Consider the following 18,815-nt stretch of genomic DNA (forward strand, 5'->3'; position numbering starts at 1 on the left):
TCTTTCGCGTGTGCAAAGTTTCACTTTCTTGCTCCTTTCATACCAGCCGTGAGCGCTCTCTAAGCGCAGACGGCTCGCTTGCTCAACACAACCCAGCGTTACAATATGCCATAATTCCAGCCAATCAGAGATGAGACTGCTAAATTCTGATTGGCTGGCTTGAAAACCAATCACAAGACTCCCTGCATCACCTACTGCGGATTCAGAGAACTAGTGCAGTTGAGAGTAAAGTTGGCAGTAAATTCACAGATTCGAACTTCCCGGGTCAATAACTCGTGAGCTAAACGTTGTTACTGCACAAATGACACCTCTTTTTATAACAACACTTATTTTGTATAAATATCGTTTTGCATATATTCTTCATGATTATTATTTATGAAAAATATTCAATAATTTCACTGTAATTCACTGTATTGTTGGCAAATTCAGTTCACATCACTGCTGTCCTGATGGTTATACAACAACACTTATTTTGGTAAAATATATAGGCCTATTTTAAATTGTATATACAATTGTACTGTAAATGTATAATTTTTATGAAAATATTCAATAACTTCACTGTAATTCACTGTATTGTTGCCTAATTTAGTTCACACATCACTGCTGTCCTGAAGGTTATACTACAACACTTATTTTGGGAAAATATATATTTTAAATTTTATACAATTGTAAATGTATAATTTTTATGATTTTTATTAAACATATCTTTACTGTAATTCACTGTATTGTTGCTAAATTCAGTTCACACATCACTGCTGTCCTGATGGTTATACAACAATCGAATCTGTGAATTTACTGCCAACTTTACTCAACTGCACTAGTTCTCTTCCGACAAACATTACTTTTCTGGTCCCTTTTGTACAAACACAATTTTTCTCCCAGTAGGTGTTTTATATGGAACAATAGTAATATCATTCATAATAAAAAATCTTTGTACATGGAGAATTGGGTCCAACACAACATTTTAATTGTTAGCCAACTAATTGACAAAAATGGGCAATTTTACACCTACCCTAATTTTATTTCAAAATATGGTTTATTTGTAAATGAAAAAGAATTTAACAAAGTAATTAAGGCTATTCCTAATGGCATACTAATATTAAACAAATTTTCAGATGTAGATATCAATAATACATCTTTACAAAATCATCAACTCTTTGTAAATGGTCTCTCTTTATTTGATAAAGGTTTTAATAACAACTTTATAAGAAACTCCTTTAATGTTGGATCCAGTCCTCCATGTAAATCAAAGTGGCTTAAACCTTATTGTATATCTTGGCGCAACATTTGGACTATGCCCTATAAGTTTATTATTTCTAATAAAGTCAAAGAAGTAATGTACAAAATGATTCATAGATGCTATCCTGTAAATGCAACCATTAGTAGATATATTCACGCTGTTTGTGATAAGTGCACTTTTTGTAACACATCACTTGAAGACAGAAAAAGGGCAATATAAAAATAAATGTTCAATTTCTTTTTGGACTGACTTTAAAATAGATATGACAAAAAAATTGAACAGATGTCTTGATTTAGACCCTCATGACATTTTACTTTGTTTCAAAAACCCTTTTTTTTTCTGAAAAACAAAATTATATAATTAATCTTTTTATCATTTTGGCGAAATTTTATATTCATAAGACAAGAATAACTCAAAAGAAAACCTCCTACGGTATATTGCCTTCTATAACACTGATCTAACAATATATTTTGAAACTCTTTCAAACATGAGATCACAAAATAAAAAGCTTATAAAAACAATACAAATATTAAAGCTTTTCAAATACATATAAATGCCCTGATATTTTATACTTATATTTTTGTATTTGTTCTTATGTTTATGTTTATTTTATAATAATAATAATAATTATTATTATTATTATTATTTTGGTAAAATATTTTGAGCTGTATTGTCAATACTTTGTAACCAATTTGGGTTTTTTTTTGCATTGTACTGAAATGTTTTTGTATTTGAACTGACTAAATAAAAAAAAATTAAAAATTAAAAAACTAGTTCTCTTCCGCAGTAGGTGATGCAGGGAGTCTTGTGATTGGTTTTCAAGCCAGCCAATCAGAATTTAGCAGTCTCATCTCTGATTGGCTGGAATTATGGCATTTTGTAATGCTGGGTTGTGTTGAGCAAGCGAGCCGTCTGCGCTTAGAGAGCGCTCACGGCTGGTATGAAAGGAGCAAGAAAGTGAAACTTTGCACACGCGAAAGAGAACGTCCGCGCACATCCAAATACTTATTTTAAATGCAAAATTGATTTTCGTTCGCTCGCAATATTTTCTTATCTGCGAGACGAACATTTCTCCGCAAAACTCAGTTCACGCGCGTGCGAAATGCCCTTTTCCACGCTCAAAATGTGATCTTGCGCGCGCAGAATTGTGACCGAAATCTCACCCCATAGAAATCAACGTCTTGATCAAACGCGCCCGCCTCCGATGGTTTGAACATGTTTGCAGGATGGATGAGCACTGTCTCCCATACCGTACCCTATGGCGAACCAGGCCTGATGGCTGGAAAGTATTAAGAAATGCACCTAAAAAGACGTGAATCAAACAAGTGGAGATGGACCTAGCAGCGTATGGTATTTCACCCTATTATGCCAACAAGAATGCGGCTCAGGACAGGGAACGGTGGAGAAAGATTGTGGAGTTTGTATGCGAAGGCAATTTCTGTTCAGCACCCACGGTTCCATATAACCCACGGCCACGTTAGGACTACGGAATCACGGGAGAAAAATAATAATAATAAATAATAATAATGGTCTTGAAAAAAAAATTAAAAAGAGGATAACACGGTGTAGGCAACACCGATTTTTGTCATTGTTCTCTGTATTGACAGCACTCCAAATGTACAAAAAAATGAGCTCAATGTTAAAATTGACCGGAGTTCTCCTTTAAGGAAAGCCGAAGCTAAAGCACTCATAAGAACATATGCACAATCAGTGTGGCAGGTATATTGGGATGATAATGAAACAGGCAGACATTTATAATTTATACAATATACAAACAAAAGTTGGTGCTGGGAGGAGGGAGAGCAGGAATCGAAGAGAAGGAAGAATCATAACTCGGATGAGAATAGGTCATTTTGGACTTAAAAAGTAGGCCTACACTATATAAAATAGGAAAACACCCAACTGGGGAATGCATACAAGAAACAGTTGAGCATGTATAATCCATTTTAGGAAATATAAGAATGAGAGATGTCACCTTATTCAATCATTGAAGACAGTAAAACATCATGACTTTACTTTATCAGGTCTATTAAGGGAAACAGATAGACGTTTTATAATGAAATTATTAAATTTGTGAAAGAAAGTAAATTATATAAAATAATATAGCGTTTATTTTTATTTTTTTTATTCTGTTTTATTTTCCAGTTTGTTTATTTGTTTGCTTGGTTTTTATGTTTATTTATATTTTGTATAAAAGCAAATAACCTGATCCATACTCCATTCCAGTTGGTGGCGGTAATGCACCAATAAGCTGGGTTGCCAACCGCCTATAAACACCAAAGAAGAAGAAGAAGAAGAAAACATTCACTCAACAGGTTTCAGTTCGTGAGATAAAAGAAAGATAAAAATGGTAAAGGAAGAGGACAAGACACAAACTAACCAACCAAGAGAGAAAAAGATGCTGAGAGAAATAACATGGCGCAGCATTAACAGTGGAACACCAAACTGTGAGTCTTTATGATGTTTAAGATGAAACACTGTTACTGTCTTCCTTCTTCTCTGCTGTCTGAAGGTCACATCAGTCCTGGGCTGCGTGTCCCTATAACGTTGTCTCTTAGCGCGCTACGAACACTCTTAAGGTATAACTTAACTAAAGGTAAACCACTGCTAGCGTGTTTGTTCCCCGAACCATACCTTAGGAAACTGCTTAAGATAAACCTTCTTACCTGTGATGTTACCCGGTGCTGTCCGTGGCGATGCTGCTGAATCTGCTGATATCGACGACTCGAGCATCAATTATTCTCTCGTGCAGGGGCTGTTTAAATGTGTGAAAGCGTATTCTTTATAAAAGAAGAACTTCAGAAATAGTTGAAATTACATTTATTAGGAATCATGAGATATTATAAAAAATAATCCAAACTATAATAGCCTATAATAGCCTAGCCTACATATTTTTAATTTGTATCATATATTGATGCCACAATAACCATTTCAAAATGTTTACGTGCTTTCTTCTCTTTCCCATTTTTGTTCGCTGAGGTGGAGCTGTGATGAAATATTGTTCTTGGAAATACTTTCCAGCATTTTATTACTCCAGCATTCCAGCAGTAATAAAAGTGTACATCTTGCGTACGGTGCTCGGCAGTGATCAAAAAGGATTTAAACAGTGGATTTTGAAACTCTTCTTGTAAACTCAGAGATGTGGATTCAGACGGCAATTAAATTCCCACACGACCTGTTTGTCAAAAAACAGAAGGTACTAATTTGGACAGGGATTTTTATGCGGGTTGGGTGAGAAAAAACACTGATATTATGGATTCGGACGGCACTAAAATCACCGACTTACCCCTGTAAATGTTTAAAATACCGGACGAGCCCATGAGAAACAATATTAGCGTCCGAATAGGACTTAACTGACAGTAGCCTATGCTTTCACTGGCCTTTACAAGCGCTCTTTTATTAAATTAATAATATTATACAATAATATAGTTAAAAATTCTGACAACAATCAGTGTAATGACAATTTTATTCTTTGCATGAAAACACTTGAATTAGCCTAACTGAAAAATGTCTGTGTGTATTAAAACTTCAGAATTATATTCGTATAGCCCTGCAACAGTGATAAGGTAAAGCTAAGAGTGGTCCAGACCAACCTTACGAACGTATGACTTACAGAAGGTATACTTAACTAAGAACGTTTCGGGAAACACGTATTAATGATAAGGTACAGCTTAAGGTGTAACTTAAGAACGACGTAGCGTTAAGAAGGTTTCGGGAAACGCAGTCCTGAACTTTTATGTCATCTGCTATATAAACTGTACATGAAGATGATCAGATGCTTGTGTTCCAGTTTCTCACTATCCATACAGACCTGGAGACTTTCATTCTGATGTTTCAGAGTTACAGAAAAGGTGACACACACACACACACACACACACACACACACACACACACACACACACACACACACACACACACACACACACACACTTCATACACACTTCATACAGAGAATATAGAACTGATGAAGACACTTGTGATATATTGACACCAGAGTTATAGTTCTGATAGTTCTGCTCTTAGAAAACCAGCAGGACATTCATCAAATTCAGTCACATAAGCAATACATGTCTTAAGATCGATTAATAGTTTAATAGTTAAAACATGAAAGATGAATGTGTTATACTGTATGTTTTTCATATAGTGCATGCTTTTTAAATGATGAAGCTTTACAGAATGTAATCTTTATCCATTTACACTTACAATAATTATTTATGATTAGAACAAAATGTCATAAAGCTTTCAGAAAATATACAGTAGAAATATTAACTGTAATGAAATTATTTTTACACTTAAATATAAAATAAATAAATATAATATAAAAATAAATATAAATACTATTTCTGTTTACTTAATCTGTTTGTGTTTATTTGCACATTGTACTGTATGTCTATGAGTGAAGGTCAGAGAGTAAAACATGTTTCACTCCTGCAGGGTTCAGTGACTGATATTAGAGCTGGTGGACAGGATCAGACAGGAACTCTTCCACAGAAACCACTGATAGCTTTATTATTCTGAACGATGCAGGAAACTTTATATTACCTGCACTTCTTGTGTTTATTTCCTCTTTATGATGAATCACTTGAATTTCCTCTTCATTCCTCTTGAATTGAAATGTTTCCATCATTGAATGTTGTTTTAATTTATTGTGAATAAATCTATATTGTGTCAAACACTAAAGATTGATTGACTTGTTTTCATATACAAGTATATTAATTTTGTGTCTGCTAAATTAATGTAAAGTAAATGCTAATGGTTATAAAAACAAAACAAGATAATATTTGATAACTTCTGTCTAGATTGTCTGAAAATGTGAGATGAATTTAGTGAACATGGTCAAAAAAATGTGAAAACAAAACCTTCTTTAAATCTTTTTGGATTTATCATTTTAAAAATGCTGGTCTCTCTAGTCTTAACTATGGCTTGTATCAGATGATTTCACTAAAACACATGTCCTACATTAGATGAGAATGAGATGTTGGCTCACAGGAGGATATTTATTATAACTCTGTTGAGTTCTGACTGCAAACACACTCAATGTTGCAACGAGAATGAGTTAAAGAGTTATCAGTGTCAGAAGAACAGAAGATCACATGATCATCTATATTTATTTTTCCAGAAAGGTCCTATTAAGATTAAAATAGATCTCTTCTTGCCAGGAAATATTAACACACCAAGCAAATTCTAACAAAGCAACAACAACAACAAAAAAAAAAGGATTAGATTGAGGTTGAAATATCAGAGTTTAAGAAGTGTATGAAAACTAAATAACTTTATGTTTAGGAGTAACTATATTTTGGTCAGCCTCAATATTTTTCAACAATACTAAAGTGATTCAGCAAACAGTTTAGCGATTATGTAGGCTACTGAAAATATGCTTATTTTCATCCATTCCTAAGTAGGGTCGTGGGATTAATATTCATGGAGAATAAAAATTCTTATTTTTCTTTTGGATTTGTGGTGAATTATGCTATATGTGCTATTAGAATTATCGCAAATACAAGTTTCCTAGCTCAAAATTGGACATGAACTTAAGTCATATTAACTAAAAACTGGGAAAATTTTGATACCTGAGTTTTTAAGTTGGGCAGAACATTTTCTCTTTGTAGATCGATCGCACGGACAGGAACGAGGAACAGGGAACAAGGAACGAGGATAAGCGCTTACAAATGGTGATGCTGATTATTTTCATGATATAAAACTGGGTGTTTATAAGATGCCTTTTAAGTTTAAGGATGGTGTCCCTCACATGAGGATGATATTTGGGGATACGTGGCATCTAAAAGACTGATAGCATGGTGAATGTTTATGTGGTTTAATGGTTTTCAGTGAATGGTTATATTATTAGGCTATTACTGTATAGATTATTAGATTAATAGATTACAGCAGTAGAGCGACATCAAATCATGGTATCACTTTAGAGTGTTTTCTTTTTCATGATACCCCAATAAATAAATAAATACAAATTCCTCATCAGCTGTTTGTGGCATGATCCTCCTTGGTTTTTAAGTGAATTGTGACATTCTTCTTTTTAATAATATATACAGTACCTACAGTGCAAAAGTCTTAGGCATGTGCATATGGCGTTCATGGCGAGTCCGCATTGTCAACTTCATCTTTGCAGCGACACAGAAAACACCAGTTTATTAATAAACAATTAAATGTCTCCTTGCTATTTTTGACACATTCATACTTTTGCCGGTTCTTTGTTGCAAACTTTATGCGTGCGGCCGTGCGCCTGAGTGCGGCTATGCAAACGCTCATTATCCTATAGCCTATTTAAGTAACTAAATTAATATAAAGGGGCGATTTGTCCACGAATGGCTTAAATAAACAACTACTAGTCGACTAGAAAAAAACTTTAGTCGGAGGCAGCCCTTATTCCACATGTTTTGGTACCAGCAGTCAATGGGTTGAGCGAGCGACCCTGAGCGGAATGAGCGAGGGAATATTCAGAAACGCGTTCTCCGCTCACGAGCTCTGATCGGAACAAACCATGACAAATTCAAACTTTATTTCATTTTCTCAGTAGCTTGAATACTCACTACATTAGGCATACAAGCATTAGTTAACGCTATCCATTTATTTTATTTTTATTTCACGTTTTTAAGTACAATATTATGTCCACAGATGCTATGATGAGGGTGGCTGACATGTTTTCCTGGAAAAGTTATTTATTTATTGTTTTATCATCGTTATTTTGTTTTAAGGAAATACAAATTGTGCTAATCAACCTTGAATGACATGGTCCAAAATTATATCATATTATTTTGGCCATTACATTTTGGGCGGTTTTTTCTTGGAGTGGGCGGGTTTCGGTGAGCTTTTGGGTTGGAAATCACCGTCCCAATCTGGCAACACTGTCAGCGTGGGATCTATGCGTGGGATACAGAGGAACTTCAGTCAGTTCAGAACTGTGGTCGAGATTCCCTCTTTTCAGATCATCACAAGGTGAATATAACATTTTGTCTTTAATTATTTAGTAAAGATATGTTTATTAATTAATACATTTAAATATGGACATTTATGTTTTTTGTATTATAGTGAAACTGAAATGTACTGAACTGGAGCGCAACAACTAAAATAAAATTATTACATTTTCAACTTTTTTAAACAGATTATACAAAGGTAGAGTGTAATCGGATGCACTGAAGAACATTTGGAGCTTCACAAACTGCAGGGTAATTAAACATATGCACAAGAGAGAAAGAGAACAATGGTGAACAAAAAGGACAAAAAGTTACGATCTAATGAGCCGAAAAAGACGCTGAGACTAGTCAGAAAAAACAGCATTAATAGTGGAAGACCAAACTGTGAGTATTTATGATTTTTATGATTTATCTCATATTTCATCATCAATGCAATTTCTGGAGTCAAATCAATTCTAAACTGTGCCTTTTTATTCATTATACATGAACTTTATAGGAAAAGTGTAGCCTACTGTTCTGTCATTAATGAATAACTACACTGAAACAAAAGAGTAACACATTATATTATTCTACTAACTATAAACTTTCCACACATGACGAAACTTAGTGTATTTACTATATTTAATATGGTCATGAACCCCACCAATGGGACATGTTGTCACATTTCACTTCCATTCTTTCAGGGTAAATCAAGAAAAAAGTATACACTATATATATGCATATGTATTAATAACACAAAACCACATAATTGTACTAGACGTGTGTGAAATTAAAATTGCCTTGAGGACCATATGTAAACCTCTGTAATGTGTTATGCTTATTCAGGATAAGACAACATCATACAATATTTATGATATTCATACAATATATATTTATATCCCTCTTTTTTTTTTTTGCACATTTTGTTGAATCTGTAAGCTGTATGTAAAATTATTTCCACAACTGCATATGGCAGATGCTTTCAGCTAAAGTGATTCTGATTCATGAATGAGTTCTTTCATTCAGTAGGAATGTAATCCATCACATGCTCTGCTGTTTGAGCTACACATGAATGCTATAATCAGATTTTTGTGTTTTTCATTCCCAGTTTCTGACATTGCAGAGTTTCAGAAGAGTCACAGACAAGGTGAGAGATTTACACATGACACACAGAAACGTCTCAGGGTTGCGCATGATCCCCTGGGTCCTTTTTGAGGGAACTCAACACTGCGTTAGTTACTGATGCTGTGTGGACACGTCCTGTGTGTGTGTGTGTGTGTGTGTGTGTGTGTGTGTGTGTGTGTGTGTGAGAGAGAGAGAGAGAGAGAGAGTGTGAGTGTGTGTATGTGTGTGTGTGGACAGAAGAGAGATTGCCAGTTTGAGGACACGCAACAGGAACGAGCGCAATTAACAATGAAAGCCGAGGAGAATTACACTGTAAGATGAGTTGTTTTATCCTCGTTTAATATGCTCTCGTTCATAGAGATTTTTAGGTTGGGTGGAATCTGCGATCTCTGACCCAGATTGTTTGCTGACTGTAATGGTGCTGTGTTTCCTAACAACTGGCTTCCAGGGGTGTCGAAACACTACTGGGTGAACTGGCAGTGGGCGATATCACACACACAGACACACACACACACACACACACACACACACACACACACACACACACACACACACCAAAACAAAAAACAACAACGACATTCTTACGTGGAACACAAGTGTTTTTCAGAGAAGCGTGTATGTGAACTCAGCATGTTTCCTAAATATCTGCAAACATATTATGGTATTTTATGCTTTAGTGGAGTAAAAGCTTTAATTGGGGAGGACATCAAGTGAAGAGTGGACATAAACCTCATTCAACCTGCCCTGTCCAGCTCTACACTCATAAGGATATCTGTCAGGACGATATTACCGCCACAAGTTCACTGAGGAAGTGTGCTATACTGCACTCTCACATCCCATCATGGAGGGGCAACAGTGGGTGTAGTCCACTTAGGGCTGGACAATAATTCAATGTCAATATATATAGGCAAGGCAAGTTTATTTATATAGCCCATTTCATACACAATGGCAATTCAAAGTGCTTTACATATAAGAAATTAAAATAATAAAGAGAAATCAAAATAATTAAAACAGTTTAGAAAGATAAAAAATAAAATACAGTACAGTACAAACAGTCGGACGAACAGTGGCACAGTGCTCATTTAGTAAATGCATAGCTAAACAGATGTGTTTTGAGTCTGGATTTGAATGTGACTACTGTAGGAGCACATCTGATCTCCTCTGGAAGCTGGTCCAGCATAATAGCTAAAAGCGGACTCGCCATGCTTAGAGTGAACCCTTGGTATTTCAAGCTGATATGATCCTAATGATCTGAGTGATCTGTTGGGTTTATATTCAGTGAGCATATCTGCAATGTATTGAGGTCCTAGGCCATTGAATGATTTATATACCAGTAGGGCTGTCCCCGACTATGGATTTTCATAGTCGAATCAGAATCGTCATGTCTTGCCTATAGTCGACTAATAGTCGAATCATGTGTATGGGGGCGGGGCTTTAACGTTTCAAAGCCGCGATGTACAGAAAATCACACAAAGATATAGAAGAAAATGTATAAAAACATTTTGGATCAATAAAACTAAGAAATAACATAACTCCAGAAAGGCCACACTGCAGACAGGATTTGCATTTCACATGCAAATCAAATTAAATCGGCTAAATTACCTGTGCGAGCAGGCCAGCCTACAGCACAACATCGATGCACCGAAAAAATAAACAATTAATTTACTAAAATTAAATTAGAACAGAATAGGCCTATACCTTTCTAATAAATAAAAAATACAAAACGAAATAAATTAGAATCAAGTCACAAGATGAGGAGCAAATGTGTGCAAAATGCCTAAAGTGCAGGGGAACATATATTCAAAACACAAGCCACAAATAGTTAGATTAGATAACCCTGACAGATTAATAAATAAAATAAAAATAAAGAAATTATTAAAATAACGATAGTAGCCAGAATTTTCAACTTTGTCTTTGTAACTGCAGAAACAACAATAAATGCTAAACTGGAGTGGCAGTCTTTTTAGCTAATTATGTTCACAGCATCCAAAAATCAAATTAGAACCGGCTGACAAGTTTTGAAATCACTTGTACCCTACCTGATCGCGAGAACAAATCCAGTCTTTCACTCTGTCTGTGTCCGTTGGAGTCTTTTCAAATTGTGCGCGCGGATAAAATACATTCTAACGTGAAACCCAGTCTATGCGTGAAACGTGTTAACGTTGGCCGGCAGAAGTGCGATAATGGTTTTCCTGATGCTAAATCCAGCCTTGGAGAATATCCTTTCTGATGGTGTACATCCACACTTTAGATTTTCTTATCCCAGACATTGTTAAAGATTTAAATCCTTGCCGCGAAGACGCTCCTCTGTCGGTCACGGATCGAAAGTGAAACTTAAATCTGTCACGGGGTGTTTGGATTTATTCATGCACGTTAAAAAATATTTATTAAAAGCTTCTTTCTTTGCACATTTTTATATACAGCATTATCATAATAGGCTGAATATTAACGTATTGACATAAAAGCTAGTTCTATGTGAAATTGAGCGCCCTCATATAGCCAAAGGGGCATGATCCTCGTTTCAAAACACCTCTGCGAAGATTCGACCATGAGATCGGTAGTCGAATCAGGCTCCTCCTATCGAAGCATCGAATCTTCGACTATTCGGGGTCACCCCTATATACCAGTAATAATACTTTAAAATCAATCCTAAATTTAACTGGGAGCCAGTGTAAAGACCTGAGGACTGGTGTGATATGTTCATATTTTCTGGTTCTGCTCAGAATCCTGGCGGCAGCGTTCTGTATGAGCTGCAACTGTCTTATGGTCTTTTTGGGAAGGCCAGTGAGGAGTCCATTACAATAATCCACCCTGCTGGTGATGAAAGCATGAACAAGTTTCTCTAAGTCTTGTCTGGAAACAAAGCATCTAATTCTTGCTATATTTTTCAGATGATAGTATGCTGATTTAGTTATTGCTTTGACATGACTACTGAAACTAAGGTCTGACTCTAGTGTCACACCAAGATTCCTGACTTGATGTTTAGTTGTTTGACCCCTAGAGTGAAGGTATGCGTTCACCTTGAGAACTTCATCTTTGTTTCCAAACGCAATGACTTCAGTTTTGTCTTTGTTTAACTGAAGAAAGTTTTGACACATCCAACTGTTGACTTCATCAATGCATTGGCACAGGGAGTCAATGGGGCTGTAGTCGTTAGGCGATAGGGCTAAGTAGAGCTGTGTGTCGTCTGCGTAGCTGTGGTAAGAGATTTGGTTCTTTCTCATTATTTGGCTCATTGGGAGCATATACAGGTTGAACAGTATATATATATTGCAATATAATTTTTTTTAATAACAGTGATATGTGTAGTCCACTTCATTCTATCCATCTGCCCATTCCTTGCAAACTTTAGAAAGTGTGCAAATATAGTGACTATGTTTACACAAACACCTGATGGAAGAGATATAAAAACATCAGCTTTTTTAAAAACACATTCACATTCTTACCCACTTTTACCCACTTTACCCACCCATGTGGATTATTAAAAGCATCCGCCTCAACTTTCTCTGCACATCTAATTCCTGAGATCTAGACACACCACATAATATAATCTAAGCCAGGTTGGAATTGGCCGCAGAGCCACAGACTTCCTGAGCATTGATGTTTAATTAATATCGATATTTAATTGGAAGAATTCGTAGGGCAAGCTTCCAAATCTAAAAATGGGACTTGAGAGCAATGGAGCTAACAGGAGAGGAACAAATAAAAGAATACTCTCGTCAAACTCCTCCCCATGCTCTGCATACAATCTCCACTATTGATACCCAAACCGCCAAGTGCAGACGCTCCACTCTCATTCGTCGAGAGAGTCAAACCAGGGCGGAGCTACACACAGTGAATGACTAGCCTGACGTCGTCATACTCAGATTCTAGTCAGAATGAGTCTGATACTGCTCCATTGGGCTGTGATTATGAGGCGTGTTTCAACCGAACCAGAAAGGAAAATGCCTCCCCAGACAACAACATAGTGTCGGCCCAGATCCGGCGCACATCTGGTACACATGGATTGCACACGGCCCAGATGTGGGCTATATCTGGGCAGACACTATGTTGCTGTCTGGGTCTGCACTCAATTGGATAGACCTACAACCAATCACAGCTATCCATAATAGCCAACCAATCATAATAGTTCCACAACGGATCAAGTCCAGACCGAACTTCCCGACCTCAAATGTTGTTGGCGGGGCTAAGTTCGGCTAGCATCCAGGCTAGCGAATGCAATGAATCACAATAAAATGCTTTCATCTCCCTCAAAAGCAGATTTCCCTCTGTGCAAATACTTGAATCTCATCCCAAGAACACAGCTCTTATCTTTATAAGATTGGCGCGATTTCACACGTGCTTCAGACACCGGTTTCCATGGGCTGCATCCCCACAGCATCAGCGACTGACGCAGTATTGAGTTCCCTCAAAAGGCAACCAAATAGAGTTATAACTGAGAAGAAATTATGCACAAATCTGTTATATTGATCTTTGTTTGTGTTATACTACATCTGAGAATGTTTTTTCTCTTTTTTTTCTTAGAAAGCAGCAGTTCTAATAATCGAAGCAGCAAAATATTCTCCATCATCGTCGTTGATTAAACAATGTTTATTTTATGTTTTTGCATTATTATTTATTATAATACAGATTCATGTAATATCAAAAAATATCAAGCCTATGGTTAAGAAATGCACTGTTACAGAATATACTATATAAATGTAAAATCCATTCATAAAAATTCATCATATATTCTATCAGAATATAAGATGAATGTGTATAAATGGATATTATATTTATATGGATATTATACGTATTTATAAGTACATTTCATACAGTACATGTTTTTTAATCTGATCTGAATCTGACATTTACAGTAATCAGTAATCAGTGATGTAATTGATATTTTTGCTCTATGCTACTATATATTAATGTCTGGCTCTTCCAAGCTTTATAATGGCAGTGAATGGACTGAGTGAATTTATGATGAGTGAATCCATCATAAAAGTGCGTCTGTCCATCATAAAAGTGCATGGATAGATGCACTTTTATGATTTTTATTCTGACATTGCCTATTACTGAAAAATATCTAAAAATATAACTGAAAATGCAATGTTAACATTTGATATATATATATATATATATATATATATATATATATATATATTTTTTTTTTTTTTTTTTTTTTTTTTTACTCTGAGAATTTTCAATTATTGTCATGGGAAGAACAGATAATTTAACATGTTGTCTACATGAAGAAACCGCCTGTTCATTGACACAGATTTATGAAATACTGTCCAAAGAATAAAAAACACAGGATTAGACATCCTTCTCATAATGTATTTCATTTGTTTTAGAGTTTTAACAGCTTCTCAGTGAAGTTTCTAAAGCAAAACAATTACGAAACACAAATTAGCAAAAATGTTCATCAGAGACTGTACTTTATGTATTTCATTATGGTTTTAGTGTGGTTTGTGTTCATTTGTTACTCAACAGATATTACAAAAACATGATGAAAATGGAATTTTAATTTGTTTAAAATTCACACAAAACTGTTCTGCATGTTAAACTCAATTATTTCTTATACAAGTAGGCCTGTGTCTTTAAGCATGAAAAACACACAACAGATCAAAACTTTTCTGACCTGTTAAGATTGCATTGTTCGGCTGAGACTATATAAAATCTATTGTCTGAATCAGTGCAGTGTGCATATTTTAGATTAAATTAATCATAACTTTTTTAACAAACCTCATATTGTTGTCTGTCCATCCGCAAGATCATAATATGATCATAAACCTACATTTTGAAAACAATATGTGAGCGCATGACCCCATAACATGTTTGAGTGTTTCATAGAAATCATCCAAAAATTGTTGTTTGTTCTGTTGAAATTGTTCTTTTTTTTACTCTCTCCTCTAATTTACACACACACACATATATATATATATATATATATATATATATATATATTTACTTAAGATGTGTGTGACCATCATATGGCAGTAAAAGAGCACACACAAACCTTATTCTAATATGGAATTGTATTGAAATAGTAAAGAGTGTTGGTACGTGACAGGAGAGCCTCCACTCAAGGATAAAGTATGATGAACACGTCTAAGAATGTTCCACATATGGTTGAAATACCATCATTGGCCTAGAAAGATAACATTCTGGGAGTCAAGACTATAGAGGATAAAGGATAAAGGATGCCCTCCCTTCACTGTCACACTCTGTGTCACTCTGTGTGACTGTACGACTACTGGCCTTTTCTTGCAAGAAAATACACCTCATCAAAGACTATTGGAAATGTTTGTCTCTTATTCAGTGATAGAATTTTGTTTGCCACCACTCCTCCCTGAAGGCTCTCGAGGCGACGGTAAAGCGACTCAAATTTGGCCTTACTCGTAGCCCAGCCTCCCTCACAGTCAAACCATTGACAAAGACATGGGCAACTAGAGTGGCTTGAATTTCATCTGAGACTGCTTGTCTTCTTGCCCTTGCCCTTCCTCCTCCTCCTCCTTATCCCTCCTCCATCTCTTCCTTCATGTCTTTCTGGATCCATTGTTCCAAAACTCAATAAACTGATTTGGGCCCTTTTATCTATCTATTGAAGGATCTGATTGGTGTGTGATCAGTTTTGACTCTTAGTGTTTCCACCTGGGTAATTGTGTGCTAACTGAGCTGAAGCTGTGCTGACCTGAGTGAACAATATTGAATGCTAGTGCTTTATACATGACAACAGGGTCTAAGCAATGATAAATTAAGGGATTTGTGTGTAGAGTTTTGCAGTGACAGTTCAACAAATCTGACTCGTGTCAAAACAGGGAATAGTGTTTATAGTTTAGGGAAATGGGTGTGCTTTTTGATAAATGGCATTATGGTTTTGAAATTTTAGTTGGTTATATATAAAGCCTGGTTATAGTGTGTAAGCAATCAAGAAAAACTGTAAAAAAAGAAACGAAAAAGGAACTGAAACGTTGGGTAAAAAATAAGGCACAACGTATTTCACACAAAACCACCTGTTAACCATCTATTCCTCAGAGCTGAAGAGTGTGTGAAGATTCACACAAACACCTGCATGAAATGACAGATATTAAAGTGTGTATTTGTGTGCAGCGACGGACCGACTGACTGAAGGTGAAGGCTCTTTTGGTGCATCCTCCACTATATATGTATACTGTGTGTGTAGGCCATATATACACACAAAAAATATGATCCAGACAGATACATTTGTTCCCTTTCAAAAGTTGTTATGTTGATATAATCATTTAGAAAGTGCTGAAACAGTTCTGTGTGGCACGGCACAAGTTGATTTGAAGAAGTAGTATTTAAAGATCACTCAAGAAATCCACACTAAAACAACATGAACGAGAATGAACAAACAACTGAATTAACTGAAAGCTTAAATACACAGGCTTTGTATCATCATAAAACAGATAAATTAGAAAACAAGCACTGGGATCTCAGAATAGGAAACAGAACCAAAACACAATGAAACCAAAAGCAGAACATACATTGTTCTATTTAGGTTTAGTTTCATTGTGCAAGTCCCTTTCAGGTTCTGAAATCTTTTTGTGGCCTTTTGCCTGAAACTGGTTCCAGTTGGTAATTTGACATTAGTTTGAGCAAATGTTTTTTTGGGCTCAAGAAGGTGGATTGGATTTTAGTGGGTTTCATCAACTTGCTCTGGACCAGGTGTTATTCTGGGTTAGACATCGCAGACCAAAACTGGGCCAATCAGCTGTGAGGAAAGTGACATTTACTATCCGATGCCATAAAGCCACTCGTACCTCTCGCTCCAAATGACAGCGGTTTATAGCGAACGACACAAAATTTCTCAACTTTTGCAGCTAATTATTTATTATATTTAAATTATGTGAATTGTAGTTAGGTATAATACATATAGTATATTCTTATAATTATTATATTCATTTACAATTTATATTAAACTTTGCTTTTAAATTAATATAAATATAAATACAAACTTTAATATATAAGCTTTTAAACAGATTAAGCTTATTCTTTTATGCTCTTTGTGAAACTATAGATAATTAAGGCCTATTTGTTTGATTCACATGTATTGTTATAGTCAGATATGTTCTTCAGCTGCCTTCACAAACTCTCTCTGCATCGGCAGTGTTTATTCCTGACATGTAAATGCATTTCACTTATTTTCTTTTTTTTCATAATGGTCTCTTGATTCTCAGAAGAGAAGTGAATTGCATGAATCAAACTGACGCTGTCCATGTTCTGTGTGATTTATATTGAGTATTGTGAACCCTCTAAACCTGATCTAAACCTACTCTGAAACTCTGAGTTTGTTCAACTAGCTTCATGCAACAGGCCTCTGGCTTTTTCAGTGTGCAGATTCAGTCAGCAGCTCATTAGTGCCACTGACCCCTGAACTGAAGCTGTTCAGAAGAGATTTAATACTCACTGAATAATGGATACACACTGTCAAAAATAAATCTGTTAGATAACAGTGAAAGTACTGGCAGCTTATTACCCGGACATTTCCATTAACCCTAAAACACAACGCAATGAAGTTCAAAATACAGGTAAAACACCTGTAAAAAGATAAATAAATACGGAAAATTCCATCAAATTAATACAGTACACTGTGCCCTATATTTTTTACAGATAAATTGTAACAATAAAACAAACGAAGCAAAAAACAGAGGCCACACAATGCAAAATGCTTCGAAACCAGGTTTATTGAAAATCCATAAGAACAACCTAAACCAATGCCTCTCTCTGAGATCATAACTCAAATCCACTTACTGTTCGACTCAGGAGTTTGTGCTGTCAATATGTGAATATTCTCCATCAAAGTCACAATGGGGACAAATGTTGTTGACCAGGCTTGGTGGGCCAATGCAGTGACATTTTACACACATTTCCTTTGGTTTTCAGTGTGCCAAATAAAACCACACATATAACCATAGCTGGTCTCCCTATTTAATATAATAACCTTTAAACATATAAGCTTTCCCGTGGCTCAAACTGTAGAGCGTTGGCACTTGCAAAACCAAGGTCATGGGTTCGATTCCCAGGGAAAGCGAGGACTGATAATAATTGTAAATGTGTACCTTGAAATGCAATGTAATACACAGAAATGTGTAAATGTAAATCTAAGGAAATACTGAGGTGGCAGCGTGAGTGTGACAATGAGTTACTGTGTTGCAAGTCTTGAATAACTGCTCACAAGATTCCTTGAGTATCTAATGACCGGCCCACGGGACTCTCATGCATGCACACAAATAAAAAACAAGAACAGCCATATTGTGTAAAGCTTTGCCCCACTGTAAACTGGGCAAAGTTATACAGTTCAGAATCATAATGAGCTTTATTCGCCAAGTGTGCAAACAGACGAGAAATTTGTTGTGTTTTTTTCAGGAGCACTTGGTACATACATACATACTGTACATACATACATACATAGATACTGTACATACAGTACATACAAGTTAGACATGCATTGTCAATTTTGCTGAACAGTTTTATTATTACCACATCATGGGCCCTATTTTAACGATCTGAAACGCAAGTGTCAAAGCGCAAAG

General features: G+C 35.7%; 2 long non-coding RNA genes across 2 annotated transcripts; both read left to right on the top strand.

Moving 5' to 3' along the window:
- Nucleotides 1-3,505: 3,505 nt before the first annotated feature.
- Nucleotides 3,506-6,434, top strand: LOC311276621. Its single transcript, XR_014625101.1, has 3 exons — nucleotides 3,506-3,687; nucleotides 5,031-5,091; nucleotides 5,675-6,434. It is a non-coding gene; the product is annotated as an uncharacterized lncRNA (long non-coding RNA).
- A 1,639-nt stretch (nucleotides 6,435-8,073) lies between these two features.
- Nucleotides 8,074-13,935, top strand: LOC311276647. The gene is made up of 4 exons (XR_014625108.1): nucleotides 8,074-8,191; nucleotides 8,358-8,553; nucleotides 9,257-9,295; nucleotides 13,798-13,935. It is a non-coding gene; the product is annotated as an uncharacterized lncRNA (long non-coding RNA).
- The last annotated feature ends 4,880 nt before the right edge of the window (nucleotides 13,936-18,815 follow it).

The sequence above is a fragment of the Rutilus rutilus genome (assembly GCF_951802725.1).
Source record: "Rutilus rutilus genome assembly, chromosome: 18".
NCBI classification, from domain to species: Eukaryota; Metazoa; Chordata; class Actinopteri; order Cypriniformes; family Leuciscidae; genus Rutilus; species Rutilus rutilus.